The following is an 18,539-nucleotide window of genomic DNA, read 5'->3' as shown; positions in this document are numbered from 1 at the left end:
AACACGACTATCATACACAACAGAGGGAGCATATACCAGAGAATTCGTTATCTCGTTAATGAGGGAACTAGCAGGACGACAGAAACTGTACAGGTCAATAAAACCATAACCTTCGAGGTTGTCTTTCTTGCACAGAAGCATCATTTCCAACTTGCCAATCTAGTTCTTTGAAGTCGCACATCTCATTTTACAGAGCCTGGGCCCTAATCAGTAGAAAATAGTGCGTCAAAACAAATGACCTTCTCTGACAGTCAGATGACCCTTAGGGAACTGTTGGATAGTGTGGCTTTGGAAAGGCCATCCAGTAGGCTTGTTGCCTTATTTCCAAGTATGTTTTCTAAACATCTGAAGCTTGTCTGACCACCCACTCCAGCCCCCAGAAGCATAAGCATGAGAGCAGCTCATGGATTTTCAGGGTTGAAGGGTGAGGTCTAATAAAGACCAACTCAGGTCAATAGTAGAGTAGAGGCAGGGGTAGTGGGAAGGGAGGAAAGTGTGGAGGAGAGTGGGGGTCAGAGACCTGTACCATAGGGAAGAATAGATTGGCCGTGGGGGGTGGGGTGATTGGTCTCATTTAACAAGCATTTGGTGAGGACGTGGGATATAAAACCCATGAGTCAGATACTATGATGAACCCATTTTACAGATGAGGAAACTGAAGCTTAGATTAGGAGCAGGCCCAGAGTCACCAAATTAATAAATGGTGAAGCCCAGAGTTAATCCAGGCCTGGAGCTCTTAAGCCATCGTGTACGGGAGGCTACTGGGTGGGAAGTAGAGGTGACTTCCTCTGGGCGTGTATGTGTGTGCACATACGTGTGGGCACATGAACATGTTCTGGGGGGGGAAGGAGTGACTTCTCCAGCAGCAGGTGCAGAGCCCAGGCCTATGTGGTATTACATGTCTAAACAAAGCCAACTGCAGGATTCCACATGTCCCCACCGCAGGGCCCTCACTCCTGTCTGTTGTCAGCATTAGCTGCCGGAGACCCCAGGGAATGAGCTCAGAGGGTGGGGGCCACGGGGATGCCAGCAGCTGGCAGTGCCTCTGACAGATTGGTCCTCCAGCTTCAGCACTGTTCCCAGGCAGGATGGGTCCCTGCCTTCCGTGCGCTGGGAGGAGGAGGAGGACGCAGTTGGGGGCTCTGGGGTCTGTAATCGGATCAGAGGCCGTGATGGTGACAGCTGTGGCAGGGGGCTGAGGACGGGGCTTGGGCAGGTGGAGGAAGGCTGGGCCTGGGGTTTGTGCTCATTCATCATCCTGGAGGCAGCTCTCCTGGGGCGCTGGGATACGCACTCCAGCGTCTACCCCGAGTCCCTAGTGCTGCCAACACATCCTGTTGGGCATGTTGTCTCAGTGGGGGGGCCCCAGAGGCGCTCCATCCACTGAAGGAGGCGGTACATGTACTCATACAGAAAAGCAGGGGTTTGAAATCCCAGCCCCGCCTTTTGCTAGTTGTGTGGTCGTGGGCACGTTTGTTAACTTCTGTGTCCATTTCTTCTCTGGTAAAATGGAGACACCACATGAAACGATCTTAAAGGGGGTTCCCGAATTAAACGCACACACAGTGCCTTGCACGCAGAGGTTGCTCCATAAGAGTTTGGTTTAATTGTTTTGTGCCAGCTGGCATCCACGTTACATTTGTAATGTTTGGGGCCAGGAATCGATTTAAGGAAAGCTTGAAGGAAATCCATGCCTACATACAAAGTGTATACAATTCAGCGGTGTGTGTCCTCACTTTAGAAAGGACTCGCCAGCCAGCTGCTCTATTCTCTGGTATGTCACCGTTCATGCCAGAGATGCACAGTCACCGCACAGTTATCTATGACCACGTAACAAACAACACTAAAACACAGTAGATTAAGACAACTACTATTGATTATGTATCTCATGACTTTCTGGGCCAGGAGTTCAGGCAGGACTCAGCTAGGTGATTCTTCATTCTGTGTGGCGTCAATGCTGGTCACCTAAGTGGGATTCCGGCAGATGGGCTCACCTGTGGGGTCCAAGGTGGCTTCACCCCATATCGGGTATGACATTCAGGGAAACTAGCTGTGAGCATCCCAAACATCAGTTATGCGTCCTTCAGTTTGTCCAGCACGTCACAAAGCCCAGCTCAGTTCCAAAGGGAGGGGTTTGGGCCCCACCTCTCCATGGGAGGAATAGCCAAGATTTCGTAGCCATCTTTAATCTGCACAGTTACCCTCAGATAGCATCTCTTCCAGAGGCGAGTTGGGGGCGTAGAAAGAGGCATGGCTTTGAGTCCAGCTCAGCATCACTTTGAGCCTCTGCTACATTTGATGCCTTAGGTGTGAGGCTGGAACACAGATCGGCAAGGGAGCATTCCTGGGTTCCAGACCTCAGCCTGGACCTGCTTCTGATGTGGGGGACTGATGTGGGGGACTTCAGGCAAGTCCTGTCCCTTGTCAGCACCCCACTTTCCTCATCAGTGAGGTGATAAGGTTGGACTTGCTGTCTACGGAATCTTTTCCCAGGATCAACGCCTCTGTGGGGCTAATTGGCATGAGTGGGGACACAGAGAGGCCTGCCCAGCTTCATGCTGACTTTCCAGAGGTGTCTGGGTGCCTCTTACCTTTAGCAAAGTCGCAGGGAAACAGCTTTACAAAACTCAGCAGGAAGGAGGTGGCTGGTCTGTGTAGAAATAGATTCACAACAGGAGTCCTTTAAATTGCCAGCTCTCCCGAACTCAACAGAAAAAGGGTGTACAAAAATGAGAATTCATGGCCCCTTCTCGGAAAAGCTGAGGCCTAAAGTGCACCCACCTGATCTGTGAGTGCCAGTGTGGGAGAGATTTGCCAGGCTGTGCATCTCTCTACTCACTGGTTCTGGACCCATCGATCTTACCTGGAGAGGTCCCCAGAGCAGGCAAGCAGTCCAGAAGGGGTCTCCAAACAGTGCAACACACCACCGGGGGCCTGGCCTCTTCCCAGGACCCTTCAGGACCACCCTGGGGCCTCTAAAGTTCTAAGGCCTCCCACAGCCTTTGCATCCATGCGGGCCATCTGGGGAGAGTACGGCAGCAGGGCTCTGGCCACCAGTGGAGGAGGTGGGGGAGGGTAGACAAGGAGAGATCTGTCCTGGGGCCAGAGCTGTGGGATTTATAATCATCCTGGGGCCTGTAAATGCTTAGAGTAACTTTTTTTTCTTTTGAGGCCATGAGTAATTGAGCCAACTGTGTGCTGTATCCCACAGCCAGCCCTGCCTCCTTTCCCTCACAAACGCACGCATATATTTACACCTGTCACACACACACATCTGCACACACATCATATGAAGAGCTGGAAGAAGTACTTTGTATGGAGGGTTTGTACTTTGTGCTGGGCATGTGCCAAGAGTTTTTCATAAGCTGTCTCACTTAATTCTGACAACAACACACTAAGCCAGGCCTCATCCCCATTTTGCAGATGAGGGAACTGAGCCCAGGAGAGGTAAGGCATCTTGCCCAAGGATCCACAGCTAGTGAGTAGCAGAGAAAGGACTGGAGCCCCCATCCCCTTCCCACCCCAGCTCAAGCCCTTCCCAGGCTCAGTCCAACGCTGCTGGACCTTGCCTGAAATCACCTCTTTCTTGTGTCTAATGGGAAATTGGATTTTAAAATGACCATACATCACAGAAGAAAAGATAGATAAATTCAATTTCATTCACAAAGAAAGGGAGAGAGAGAGAGAGAGAGAGAGAGAGAGAGAGAGAGAGAGAGAGAGAGAGAGAAAGAAAAGAATCTACATGGCCAAAAAAAAAAAAAAAAAGGCCAAAAAAAAATATACCATAAGCAAAGCCAGACAAACAACAAGCTAGGGGGAAAATTGCCACTAATATTAAGGCAAAAAAAAAAAAAAATTAAGGATTATCTCCATAATATATAGAGTTCCTAGTCATTTATAAGAAAAAGACCACAACTTAATTTAAAAATGGACAGAAGATGAAGACTATTCTCAGAAAAAGGAAGGACAAATGGATCATAAGCATATGAAAAGATGCTCAACATCACTTATAAAAAGAATAATACAACTTTAAGATATGCTAACATTTATGTCCAACAAAAGACTCAATTTCAACATACAAAGCAATTCTACATCATAATCAGAAAAAAACAGAACCCAGTTTTCATTTTTAAAATGAATGAAAAGGGGGAGGAGGGAGAAGAGGGAGTTAAATATAAGGTGATGGAGACAGATTTGACTTCGGGTGAAATATACAGATGATGTATTATAGAATTGTATACTTGAAACCTATATCATTTTATTAATCAATATCACCCCAATACAGTTAATTTAAAAAATGAGCAAAAGATTTCAATAGGCATTTCACAAAAGCCAATACACATTGAAAAGTCTTCAGAGAATGTAAATGAAAATCATTTAAGGAGTTCCCCCCCACCACCACCAGTATGGCTGAGATGAGAAAGATTCATAATACCAAGTGTTGGTGAGAACAGAGAACAGCTGAGGTTCTCATAATTCTGACAATTAAGTTCATGAACTTGTTGCAACGATGTTGCTAACCTTTTCTGATATCAGAGGGATTATTCATTATGAATTTGTACCAACTGGACAAACAGTTAACCAAGCTTACTATCTGGAAGTGCTGAAAAGGCTGCGTGAGAAAGTTAGATGACCTGAACTTTTCACCAACAATTCATGGCTCTTGCATCACGACAATGCACCAGCTCACACGGCACTGTCTGTGAGGGAGTTTTTAGCCAGTAAACAAATAACTGTATTGAGCACCCTCCCTGCTCACCTGATCTGGCCCCCAATGACTTCTTTCTTTACCCGAAAGGAGGGAAATATTGAAAGGAAGACATTTTGATGACATTCAGGACATCAAAGGTAATATGATGACAGCTCTGATGGCCATTCCAGAAAAAGAGTTCCAAAATTGCTTTGAAGGGTGGACTAGGCGCTGGCATCGGTACATAGTTTTCCAAGGGGAGAACTTTGAAGGTGACCACAGTGATATTCAGCAATGAGGTATGGAGCGCTTTTTCTAGGATGAATTCGCGAACTTAATTGTCCGACCTCATATATTACTGGTGGGAGCATAACTGGTACAGCCTCTCCAGGAAAGGTCTGATGGGCTCATAACACTAAACATAAACCAGCCTATGACTAGCAATTCTACTCAGAGTTCTATACCTCAGAGAAATTAATACATTTTTATCATCCCCATAGTTCTCTCATGCCTCTTTGTAGACAATCCTCCAAACCCTGCTCCCAGGAAGCCACTAATGTGCTTTCTGTCACAATAAAGTAGATTTGCCTTTTCTAGAATTTCAAGTAAACAGAAGTATACTTCATGTATTCTTCTGTGTCTGACTTCTTTTGCTCAACGTAATGTTTCTGAAATTTATCTGTACTCTTGTAATGTATTCTGTGTATGTATGTATGTATGTATGTATGTATGTATCTATCATCTAATTGCTTTATTATTCCTGCTAGATTTTGGTCAATTTTATTGACCCTTTCAAAGTAGTAGCTTTTGGTTCAATTGATTTTTATCCATTTGTCCACATTTTATTTTTTTTACTTCTGCCATAGTCTTTATTTTTTTGTTCCTTCTATTTATTTACCTTAAATTTAATCTGCTCTTCTTTTAGTAGGTTCTTAAGATGAAAGCTTAGATCATTGATTTTTTTTCTAATATGAACATTAATTATTCCTCTAAGTACCACTTTAACTGCGTTCCTCAAATGGTGATATGTGGTGCTTTTATTTTCATCCCATTCCAAATATATTCTAATTCCCCTTTTGATTTCTACTCAGACCCATGGATTATTTAGAAGTGTGTTGTTTAATTTCCAAATAAAATATTCTGTATATTTGAATATTTTTATATCACATGAATATATTACCTATTCAAAAATTAAGTTAAAAATAATTTTAAAATAAGAATAGTGACTCTCAGTTTGGGAGTGAGAATCTATCCACAGACTGAGCTTTCCATCTTCCCCAAATGCTCTCTCTCGTGTGTACCATAGCTCACCTCCATCAACCAGAATATTTAATGTCATCGTTACTTCCCCTCCTCTCTCATTCCTTATATCCAAACAACTACCATGGCCTGTGGCTCTTATTTCTTACGTTTTATGAAATATGCCCCACTCCTTTGCCATTATTTCAGTTGAATACACTGATAACTCTAGTTTACACAAATGCAATAGCATCCTAATGACCTCCCCACAAAATTCTTCTTAGCTACAAAGGGGAAAAGAGTGACCGTACAGAAGAAAAGACTGGCAGGTGCCATCTTAATCAAGTGATCAAAATGAACATCATTGTTAATGGGACAAATTGAAACCATGCCCCACTTTTCTCATTGTTAAGATGCAATGAGAAAAATGCAATCTAAGCATATCCCTTAAATTTTCTTTTTTTGTCAGACAGTCCTAATACTTTAATCTGCATTATGTGTCTCCTCTTATTGTTTAATCTTATTAGCTTTCTTGTTTAGGGTTAAATTTCTTCAGATGCTTGAGGATGTTGGTCTTCAGACTCATTTGGAGTAGTCCATGGAGACGTTCATTGTGCTTTGGGCAAAGGTTAACTTTGCCAATATTTGATCTATTATTTGTAGGTGTTGGAGAAACAGTAGTGCCTTCAAGTGTAAACGTGCAGAGAACCTTTGAAGACCAGCGCTCTGTGTCTGTGCTCGGTGTAGTCGAAAGAGCTGGCCTCCTTTTGAGTCCTAGTTCTGCTGTATGACCTTGTTCAGGTTTCTGAACTTCTTTGAGACCCAGTTCTCTTGTCCAAAAAATGGGCATCATAGCACCTACCTTGAAGAGTTTTTGTGAAGATTAAGTGAAAGTGCCTAGCAGGGCTTCCCAAATGTTTCTGACTTTGTAATTGAAACTATAATGGACTCCCCTCTGCAGCATGAATGAAACATAGAAAGTTGATATTCTGCCAACAGGTGCAAAGGAGGCTGGTGGACTTTTAAAAGAAAAGGACTCCAAATACATGTGACTGTTCACATTAAGTGTGAGTGGTCCCTTAATCCAATTTCTGTCAGTGTGTTCTCAGAGGGAGTAAGGAGAACACACAGAGGCTAGAATGTGTGGTATTTCTGGAGTCAGAAAGTGACAAATCCAGTAGCAGGACTAACCTTTCTGGCGCTGATCAGCTGCTGGAGCTCTGGTAACTTGCGAAAATTGACTAGATGAGACCTATGTCTTTCTCAGCCCGAGGGTGACAGAGTCCAAGGCTCCTGTCATTCAAATCCAAATAGCCAGTAGTAATAATGGGTCTGTGATGTCTGGGGCATTGGAGGCTCAGGTATGGGAGGTGGAAAGCTAGAGCTGTGAATTTGTCTCTACTTCCCAGTCATTCCAAGATTCCCCTCTCCCCGGCACCCCGCCTCCTAGGGTCACAGCCAGCCCCACTCAGATGTTCTCTTGAGTGACTGACTCTCCTTTCTTGTTCAGGATTTCCCTCGTGGCCCTACACCCTTCACAAGGACCCCAGAGAGGGAAATTAAGGCAAGAGAGAAAGAACGGGAAAAGGTAGGTGACTCAACTCCAGGTTCTTTCACATTTTGGACCTCATTTAATTCCCTGAAACCCTATAAAGCGAGTAGGGCATACTATTTATTTGTACTGTATTAGTGAGGCTCAGAGAGCTAGTCATAAACGCAGGTCACTTTTACTCTAATCACAACATTTTTGAATTGATAGGTAAAATAACATTATTTAGCTACATTAAAAGAAATGCTTAAAATCTATTGTTTTACCTGTCATAATCAGCCTAAAGGAATTATTTTCATTCTGTGTTTTTCTTTCACATACGATTACTGTAAATAATAACAACAAAATGACTATCATGTATCAAACACATGTTCATAGTAGAAACTACGCTAAATGTTTTATCATCACAACGAGCCGCTATAATAGATGTTAATAGGCCCATTTTCCAGGTGAGGTCAAGAGGAATTCAGCTTGTCCAGCCCTTAACTTTCTCACAGAATTATTTTCCCAAGTCTCCACATAATATTCATGAGTGTCGTTTTTCATTGCTACATGCTAACAGTGTTTCCTAATTCACTTAATTCCGTTTCCCTTGTTAGGTGTAATGATTAAAAGAGCTTGGGGGAAATTATTCATTTGTTTATTGAACAAATATTTAATTAACACCTTCTATGTTGTCAGGTGCTATGTTAGGTCCAGGAGATACAATGATGAGTAAGACAAAAACACTTTGCCTTTACCAAGCAGCTCATGGCCTCCTGGGGGTTTAGCCAGCAAGAGGCAATTACAAGGCAGATGGTTATGGGGGAAGTCCTTGCCATTGCGGGGGCACAAAGCAGGGAGCCTAAACCACCCAGCAGGATCAGAAGAACAGCTGCCAATTCAGGCTAAGGACAGTCACTCTAGGGAGTCTAGAATAAGTCAATGGCCACCAATTTACCATCTGCAAAACCAATGATGGCCACCACATTTGAGCCACCCATGGCTCTTTGCCAGAACTTGGGAATTTCAGGGGTTCCAGGGACTCAGATATTTTAGGATTTGGAGCCCCAAACTATTTTCATTCCACAGGAACCTTAGCAAACGCTCGTCTGTCATTCTCTGGGCCCAAGGGCCTGAGACAGCAGTGCTCATGCTCTATTCAAAGTTCAGGCATCTGTTGTGCTTGTCGTGATGATGTGGACGACGGCAATGACGGTGGTGCTGGTGTGGTTTTGACAGCTTTCATCTACTGAGCGTCTCCATGCTCATTGTATCAATGTTATTTCATTGATCTTCACAACACCCCTGGAAGGTGGTGTTGTTCCCTTTATTTTTCAGGTCAGAAACTAAACCAGAGAGGTTAGGTAGGTTGTTCAAACTCAGCCTGCTAATCAATGGAGGAGCCAATTCTCTAACCACAAGAGTTATATTGTTTAGACTGTTAAGAGTGGTGACCATAGGCTGGTTTTACTCTAAAGGTGCAAGGGCGGGTTATTGTGTTTAATTTATATTTGCTCTGCCCCTTTTAATAAAGGGTTTGAGGTAGCTTACAATGAAGGCATTACAATATAGCTTAAAAATAGGGACAATGGAGTGGGAATTAAAGCCAATATGTTTACTGCTGCTGTGATTACTCAGATAGGCGATGAGCTTCCTCGCGGCATGGTAAAAATGGAGCGATCGTAAGTTGCAAAGCTATTATTATGGAGACTCAGTGCATGTTTTCCCTAGTACTCATTTAGAAAATTAATTCTTTAATGATAACACTAAGTTTTGTGAAGAATAATATCCTCAATCTTTTTTTTTTTTTAAAAACAGAGGATGATTGCCCATGGCTACATTTTTCTACATACCTTCTATAAAAACCAAAGGCAGATATCTTCAGTTGTGTTTCCCCAAAAGGCAGACTCTAAGACTGAGATTTGTGTGCAGGAGGGTGACTGAGGGGTCCTCTCAAGAGCATCTCTGAGGGGTGAGGGCTGTGCAGACGGGAAGCTGATCTGCAGTGCACTTTCCACAGAGGCCTTATCCTCCGGATCCTGCAGGAGCTTGGGTGGCCCTTCAGAGATGTCCCACCCTAAGTCAAAGGTGCCAGGAGTTTCTACTCCTGCATCGACCGTTTATTGGATGTAGGCTTCCCCAGGGGAGGACACTCCCTTCAGTTGAGGGCAGTTTCCAGAAAGGAAGTCAGGTGTGAGCCATTAGAAGCCAACACCTCTGGTAGGTGAGGGAATGCATGTGTTGGTCCTGAGAGGGACACCTGGGTGGTTACCCCAGTAACCTTACAGTTCACCCCTTGTATCTGTCAATTCCAACTTCTTTGTATAATAAATTTATCCCATCATGGGATAGCTCCTCCAAGGTTCTGGTGGTTTCTTTTGGGGGAAAAACTTACAAGAGAAAGGTTAGAGAGACAGATTACAGACCCCACTGCTGGAATTGGTTTTCAAGTTGCAACTGACACTTATCATCCAGGGTAGGTGAAACAATGGCCCCCCAAAGATGATTTGCCTACAAGTGGTTATTCTCTTTGAGGGATGGTGCTTTATCAGGAACTCAGCGTTCGTCTCCGTTGTTGGTAGATTGGATATTCAGCAGTGCAGTAGGTAGATCAGCCTTAATGATGGGGAGCCTGTGCTGTTGAGGTCACAAATGACCTCCATTCCTGGTACTCTGCATATTTTATTGACAGACTCACAGTGACAGTTCCAGGATGGCTGATGACAGAGGCTGGCTGATATCAGCTGGCCAAGTGATTCTGGATGTTTGCCTGTTCAGTGCTTCTTCTGTGGTGAATGCTTTCTGGTGAGCGCTTAGATGTGATACAATGATCATCCCACTTCCATACATCTATCTACATGCGTACTCTACCCTAGACTTCCTTGTTCCCGGTATTCCAATCTTCCTCTTTCCAGGACCTTGTCAAATCAGCCAAGTCAACTCACCAGTGCTCATGAGTCTATTCTTATCTTGGGCCACTGTTTTCACACAAAGTGGATGATCAGGTGTGGCACTCAAAGCTCTCCCCACTGGGAGGACTTCCTTTCACCACTCATACAGTGCTACAGCATTTCATTTTGGCTCCAGGTACCACATGGCCCATCTATGAGGCCTTTCCTCCCTCGGTCAGCTGGTCATAAAGGACCTTCCCTTGTGAACATAGATGTGAGCTGAGGGAGAAGCCCTTGTGCAACAGTGAGGGATGACAAGGGGTCTCAGCCACCTGCTAGTGCAGCTTACTTGTGTGCTCTGGTCTTGCTCATGCCCAAACCCAACATACTACTTCCCTCTTGCAATGGTTTGCTATTGGTCCTATCTGTGCTTATGACTTAGAGGGTCTAACATAACTTAGTGGCTCTAAGAGTTATGATGGGCAGCTGTGGGAGGGACCATTTATAAAATTACCCCCCAAATATCCTATCTTAATCCCCAGAATTTGTGACTGTGATGAGGTAACCCTCCTGTGATTCTGTGATACTCTATGGCACATTTCACCTTAAAATTATCCATGTGGGCCTGATCTAATCACATGAGAATTTCAAAGTGTAGAGCTTTCTCTGGTTGGAAGCAAAAGAGGAAGTCCGAGAGATTGGAAGTATCGCGGGAATTTGTCCCACTGTTACTGGCTTGAGGATGGTGGGGAGCATCTGAGACGGGATGGTCTTAAGGAGCTGAGAGAAGCCCTCAGCTGTCAGCCAATAAGAAAATGGGGACTTCAGTCCTATAACTGCATGAAAGTGAATTTGCTAACAACCTGAATGAGACTGGAAGCAGATTCCTACCTAAAGCCTCCAGACAAGAGCTCAGACTGACCAGCACTTTGATTTTGGCCTTGTGAGACGCTAGGCAGAGAACTCATTTGAGCCATTCTGGACTTCTGAACTATAGAACTGTGAGCTTAAAAAAAAAAAAAATAATAAAAAAAAATTGTGTTTCTTTAAGCCACTACATTTGTGGTAATTTATTACACGTCAGTAGAAATATAATACAGCATCTTTGGCCACATAGTCACTTGATAGTCCCCGGTCAGCAAGATGAGAGTTTCTGTCTCTTCCAGGACCTAGCTATTTTTCATATGGTGTATAATTCTCTGCTGAACACGTCATGGCTTGTTCCAGAACTCAGGTGTGTACATTGTGAGTCTCCTACTGGGGTTGTAATAAGTCCTACGCAGCATCTTTTCCTTCCGTAAACCCCACTAGCCACACAGGGTCTTCTTCATCCCGTGGCTCAAGCAGCAGGGTTACTTGTACCACAGCCCAGAGCTACTGCAGAGTCCTTTCCTAGTCAGTGCCTCATTCAGAGCGGGCAGCCTTCTGTATCACCTGACAGATGGGTTAGAGCAACATCCCAACTGTGAATAAATATGCTGCCTCCAGAACCCAAAAAGGCCAAGCAAGTGTTCTGCTTCCGTTTTGGTGATGGATGATACAAGATGTAATAATTTGTCTGTCACCTTGGAGGGGATGTCCTGGCAGGGCCCAGACCACTGGATCCTTATCAATTTACAAATGTGGCAGGCGACTGAATCTTCTTTTTTTATTTATTAGTTTCAGGTGCACAAAACAATGTAATAGTTAGACATTTATCATTTATATCACTCACACAGTGACAACCCCCCTCCCCCCATCCACTACCCCTCTGACATCGCACACAGCCATTACATTTCCACTGTCTCTATTCCTAATGCTGTACTTGGCTTCTTGTAAATATATATATATATATATATATATATATATATATATATATATATATATATATATATATATATAATTGTAGTTGACATTCATTATTGTTCAGCTTCAGCTTCAGGTGTACAGTGCAGTGATCAGGCATCTACATCATCCCTGAGGTGGTCTCCCTAATGAGGCAAGTGTCCATCGGATACCCTACAAAATCTTTACAACATTTTTGATTACATTCCCCAAATTGACTTTTGTATCCCTGTGGCCATCTTGTGGTTACTGACTGTGCTTTCTAATCCCCTCACCTTCCCCCTTATCCCTCAGTTTTTCCTCTATGTCTCTGAGACTATTTCTGATCAGTTTATTCATTTATTCTTTTCTTTAGATTCCACATATAAGTGAGATCATATGGTCTTTGTCTTTGTCTGACTTATTTCACTTAACATAATGTTCTCTACGTCCATCCATGTTGTTGCAAATGGTGAGTTTTCCTTCTTCTTTATGGTTGCGAATTACTCCATTGTATAAGTAATCTTTATAAAGTTGAATCTCTTATCATTTAGAGTTTAAGACCTCCAACGTAATTCTTTCTCATCGAGTATTATTAGCACGATGTTATCAAAATAGAGGACTATTGTGATATCCTGTAGGATGTCCAGCTTGTCCAGGGCCCTTTGGGCCCTTTTATAAAAGGTGATGGGAGGGTTAACATAGCTCTGGGCCAAGAGCATAGATGTTTACTGTGGACTGCCTCATGTGAATGACACCTACTTTTTTTTAAGTAGGGCGCAGCTCACAGTGGCCCAGGCAGGGATCGAACTGGCAACCTTGGTGTTATTAGCCTCACACTCTAACCAACTGAGCTAACCTGCTACCCCAGGCAACTACTTTTAATAGTCCAAATAGGCTGCAGTGCGCTTAGCCCACACTTCCAGAGGTGGAACTATTAAAGCAGAGATTCATGTGTTAAAAAAGTAGAAAAACAATATCTCCAAACTCTGGTTCTTTGAAAAATCAACAAAATAAACACAAACCACTAGTTAACCTAACAAAGAAAAAAGGAGAAATGCAAAATACACAAAATAAATGACAGGAACAAAATAACCATTGGAAAAGAGGAAATTTAAAAAATAAGACTATTTTGCACAACTCTTTGTGAATAGACTTGAAGACATGGATGAAATCCTTAATTTATTAGAAAAAAAATTTAGCAATTCCATAGTAAATAAAGATAGAAAAGTTAAAAAGAAAAAAAACATAGCAATTCCCATAAGACAGCAGTTCTCAATTTTTTTGGTTTCAGGACATTTTCCCACTTTTAACAGATTTTGAAGATACCCAAAACGCTTTTGTTTATGTGGGTTATATTTATTGATACTTACCATATTAGATTAAATATTAATCTAAAAGTGAGAACATGAAAATATTTATTTATTTGAAAAACCAAACAAATCCATTATATGTTAACACAAATAACATTTATGAAAAATAACTATATTTTCTACACAAAAAATTCAGTGAGAAGAATGTTTTACATTTTTGCAAATCTCTTTAATGTTTGGCTTAACAGAAGACAACTGGATTCTCATGTCTGTTTCTACATTCAATCTTTTACTATATGCTGTTTGGTTTGAAGAATATAAAGAAAATTTAACCTCAAGCAGATATTTAGTTGTAAAGGAGGACTTTGCAGTCACCCTGAAAGGGTTATAGGGACCCCTAGGGGTCCTCAGGCCACTTATTTAGAATCAATTCCAGAGAAGAAACAGAAAAAGCTATAAAAGATCTCTCTCTCTCTCTCTCTCTCTCTCTCTCACACACACACACACACACACACACACACACACACAGCATTAGGATCACATGAGTTCACAGGGGGATTTTTTCCAATCCTTCAGAGATCAAATAATACTAATGTTAGAGCATAGAAAAAGAAAGAAAACTTCCAAACTCTTTTTATGAAGTAAGTATAAAATTGATACCTAAATGTAATAAACACAAAAAAGACAAAATATATATCTTCCTTACTTATACATATTTATGTAAAAATCTCAAATAAAGTATTAACAAATAGACTCTAAAGACATTAAAAACAATACATCGTGATTAAGTGGGATTTATAGAGGAACATAAAGATGGTTTGATACTATTATTAATATAGTTCATCACAATAAATTTATGAAAAAATTATATGACTATGTCTATAGATATTGCAAATGCTTTTGACAAAGTTAAATACTTATGCAGGATCAAAACATTAAATAGAAAAATTAATGAATCAGTTAATTTGAATACAATATGTATATATATAAAATAAATGTATATATTAGGAATGTGTACTTCATTCCCAAAATCAGGATTTTACTTAATAATTAAATGAATGAGCTCAGGCACAAGGTAAGAATGTCCACTACTATCTAATATAACACTGGAGATACTAACCCATGCAACTGGACAAAAGAAAACTATTAGAGACATAAAAATTGAAAATGAAAAAATAAAACTATCTGTATTTATAGACGATATGATATATAGTTAGAAAACTCAAAGGTTTTAATAAAATTAACACAAGCAAAATAATTCTATAGAATATACATATACGTGCAAAATTTCATATAGATAATATATGAATATGCAATTATGTTTATATTTGTAGAAATAATAACCACTTAAAGGAGATTATGAAAGATAAATCCCTTTTATTATAGAAACAGAAAGCATAAAATATTTAGGAGTAAATTAGCAAATATGTGAACTATGTGGAAATTCTAACAGTCTGTTAGGGAGTTGTTTACTGAATATTGTGGTGGCAGACATCTAGAAAAGGCGTTCCATAGTCAAAGAAAACAGTATGTAAGAGGCAAGCTGGGCTCTGCAAGTAGTCACCCATGTAAGTCATTTGGCATCTTAAGGGGTTCCAGGAGTGTGGTGTTGAATCCCAGGAGAGGGTCTATAGCTGCACCTTCTGGCTTGGTTGGTTCTCCATTTGGTTCTAGGTCTCCTGTCCCCCTGGCCTGTGAGGCTGGCAGCTGGTGCCATTGTGGTGATTCACTTGGCTCTGTTCTCTCTTCTAGTATCACTTTTTCTATAGTAAAACTTTTGCTTTGACCTGCTGGAGGGTCAAATGTTTTATTTACTACTACTAAAATTATCAAAACCTCTCTGAGGAACACTAAAACGCTCCCAGACTTGAACAAAGCAAAAGACATCCCTTGTTCTTTGGTGGAACAACTCAGCATCATAAAGATCTAATTCTCCTCAAGTTAATATATAATTTTAACATGATCCTAAGAAAAATACCAGATGTTTTTCTAGAGGAGTTGATTCCGGGACTCATATGGAAAAATAAACATGCAAGAAGAGCTATAAAAAAAAGCAAACAGGAAGTGAGAAGAGACTAGGCTTGTCAAATAATACATGATATTATAAAGGATCTATAATTAAAACTGGTAAACGAATGCACAGACTATTAGAATAAAATAGAAAGTCCAGAAATAGACCCAAGTGGATATGAAATTTAGTGTATGATAAAGATAGTATCTCAAATTACTGAGGAAAAGCTGGTTCTTTTAATAAGTGGTGTTGGGGCAACTGGATGGCCATTTGGAGAAAGATAAAATTGGATCCATGCCTCACACTACTGTATACCAGAATAAACTCCAAATGGAGCAGAGGTCTATGTATAAGAAATAAAGTCATATGGGTACTGGATGTAAACAGGATAATTTTAAAAATAATCTCAGTGTTTGGGAACTTTTCTAACTCTGACTCAAAATCTAGATGCAACAAAAAAGATTGATGACTTCTCTACCTAAAAATTAAGCAACATTAGCATGGCAAAAATATAATAAGCAAAATTAAAAGAAAAATAATAAACTAGGTAGAAATATTTGCCTGCTACATCAGAGATAAAGATCTAATTTCCCTAATAGATGAAGAGGACTTAAAATGTGCCCAATATAAAAATGGGCAAAAGAGACAGTTTATTAAAAGTATATACAAGGGGCCAGCCCGGTGGCTCAGGCGGGTGGAGTTCCATGCTCCTAACTCCAAAGGCTGCCGGTTTGATTCCCACATGGGCCAGTGGGCTCTCAACCACAAGGTTGCCGGTTCAACTCCTTGAGTCCCACAAGGCATGGTGGGCTCTGCCCCCTGCAACTAAGATTGAACAGGGCACCTTGAGCTGAGCTGTCACTGAGCTCCCGGATGGCTCCGTTGGCTGGAGCGCGTCCTCTCAACCACAAGGCTGCCAGTTCGATTCCTGCAAGGGGTGGTGGGCTGCGCCCCCTGCAACTAGCAATGGCAACTGGACCTGGAACTGAGCTGTGCCCTCCACAACTAAGACTGAAAGGACAACAACTTGACTTGGAAAAAAGTCCTGGAAGTACACACTGCTCCCCAATAAAGTCCTGTTCCCCTTCCGCAATAAAGTCTTAAAAAAAAAAAAAAAGTATATACAAGAGTCCTTAAATACATTTTGTGAATGAAAGAAGGAGAAAGTATATCACCCACACACAAACACTCAAGAGAAAGGGGGACAAGGAGGGAAGGAAGCGGGGGAGACAGAGAGAGAGAAGAGGAGGAGAAAGAGAGACGGGAAAGAGAAGAAAGCGAGAGAGAGAGAGAGACAAAAAAACAGGGCATGCTCTTTCTTTACAAAAGAAATCAACTAATAAATGTAGGAGGATTGATGCAGTTAGAAAACCTTCATTTATAATTGATTCTGGCAAAGGGTCATCAATGGATGCTAAAACTGTTGAGTGAATGACTATTGATGAATAGGGCACTTAAATAGTCTCAGTATCAGTCCAAAGATGATTTCTAATTACCAAGGAAAAGAGATGAGATCTGCTTTAAGCAAGTGAGACAACTTAGCACCATTAGTAATGGAACAAATCAGCACAATGCGCCTCCTCATGTGAGGAATGGAAAATATACATCACCTACATAGTCTTCTTCCTAAATTTTTTTCACCTGAATCTAGTAATGAGAAAATGATAAGGCAAATACAGAATATAGAATGTGAATTCTATAAATCAATTTACCTGGACTCTTCAAAAATATCAATGTCATAAATGACAAAAAACAGTGTGGAAACTATTCCAGGATAAAGCAGACTAAAGAAGAAAGCAAATTTAAAGCATACAATTTGGATCTTAGATTTAAATAAAAAAGCAAATATAAAGGACATTATTGAGGCAATTGGGAAAATTTGCATGAACAGAAAATTACACATTATTGTATCAATGTTAAATTTCTTGGGTATGATATTGTGGTTATAGAAGAGAGTATCTTTGTTCTTTGGCACTACTTGCTATTTAGGGGTGAACTATCATGGTGTCTACCACTTATTTTCAACCAGTTCGGCAAAAACAAAACAATTAGATAGTTATCTGAATCCTTGAAGCTTACTGTGAAACACACATTCACAAAACTGTTGCTTGTATACTTCACTGGCAGGAGAGATACCATGATCACGAAGGTGGTTTTCCCAGGGCGAGGCTTATCCATTGCACTCCAGATACACTGACCCCTGCGATTTCCCCAAATGTGGGAAACTCGACTGCATAATTTGTGGTAGTGGGGGACTGCGTTCACGCTCTCCCCATGTTAGAGAACAAACAAACAAACAAACAGAAACTGTTGCTTTAGTAATGATCTTCATAACACACCCTAAAAAGCCTAAATCGTAATTGTTGGCAGTGGGGAGGTTGTAGGAACACTCAATTATCATAAAAATCAGCCTTCATGAAGTAGTTCTTCAGGCAGTGAACACTCAGCAATGGAGAAGTTGTAATTTGTCCAAGATTATGGACAGAAGGAAAAGCCTAGAACATGAAGTAAGAATACAGTCATTATCTATGCCTTAGACTATGTGAGATTTCTTTTTTCTTTCTGTTTCTTTTACTTTTTAGGAAACTTTTCATTAAAGTATAACATACGTGAAGAAAGAGACACAAATCATAAATGTATAGGTTGTTGAATTTCTGCAAAGTGACTACATCCATGAAACCAGCATCTAGATCAAGAAAAAGAATAATCCAACATCTCCGAAGCCTCTGAAGGCTAAGGGTTAAAGGTGAGCTTGAGGATCACGGAATGGATGCTTCCCCCACTGGTTACTTGGCATATTTAACTTTTTCAGCAAACATTTCTTGAATACCTTCCTCTTTGTGAGATACCCTGAAAAGCACACTGCCTTCCACACCATCACATCCTTTGTGTACCTATCTATGCACCTGCCATACCAGAGGCTGTTTGTGTGTTAACATCTTTCTCGGGTGAGGATAGACATTTGTTGGGCATTCACTGTCTGGCATCCACTCGTTTCTGGCACACTTAGATTTTCCACGAGGGGAGCCACAGATTCTCCAATTTTCAATATGCATGCTTC

General features: G+C 41.3%; 1 non-coding gene across 1 annotated transcript; it reads left to right on the top strand.

Moving 5' to 3' along the window:
* Positions 1-17,590: 17,590 nt before the first annotated feature.
* Positions 17,591-17,754, top strand: LOC141572996 (U1 spliceosomal RNA). The gene has a single exon (XR_012498583.1). It is a non-coding gene; the product is annotated as a U1 spliceosomal RNA (small nuclear RNA).
* The last annotated feature ends 785 nt before the right edge of the window (positions 17,755-18,539 follow it).

Source organism: Rhinolophus sinicus, chromosome 15 (assembly GCF_057876585.1).
Source record: "Rhinolophus sinicus isolate RSI-liver-muscle chromosome 15, RSI-T2T, whole genome shotgun sequence".
Taxonomy (NCBI): domain Eukaryota; kingdom Metazoa; phylum Chordata; class Mammalia; order Chiroptera; family Rhinolophidae; genus Rhinolophus; species Rhinolophus sinicus.
This window is presented reverse-complemented; position numbering and strand designations above follow the sequence as displayed.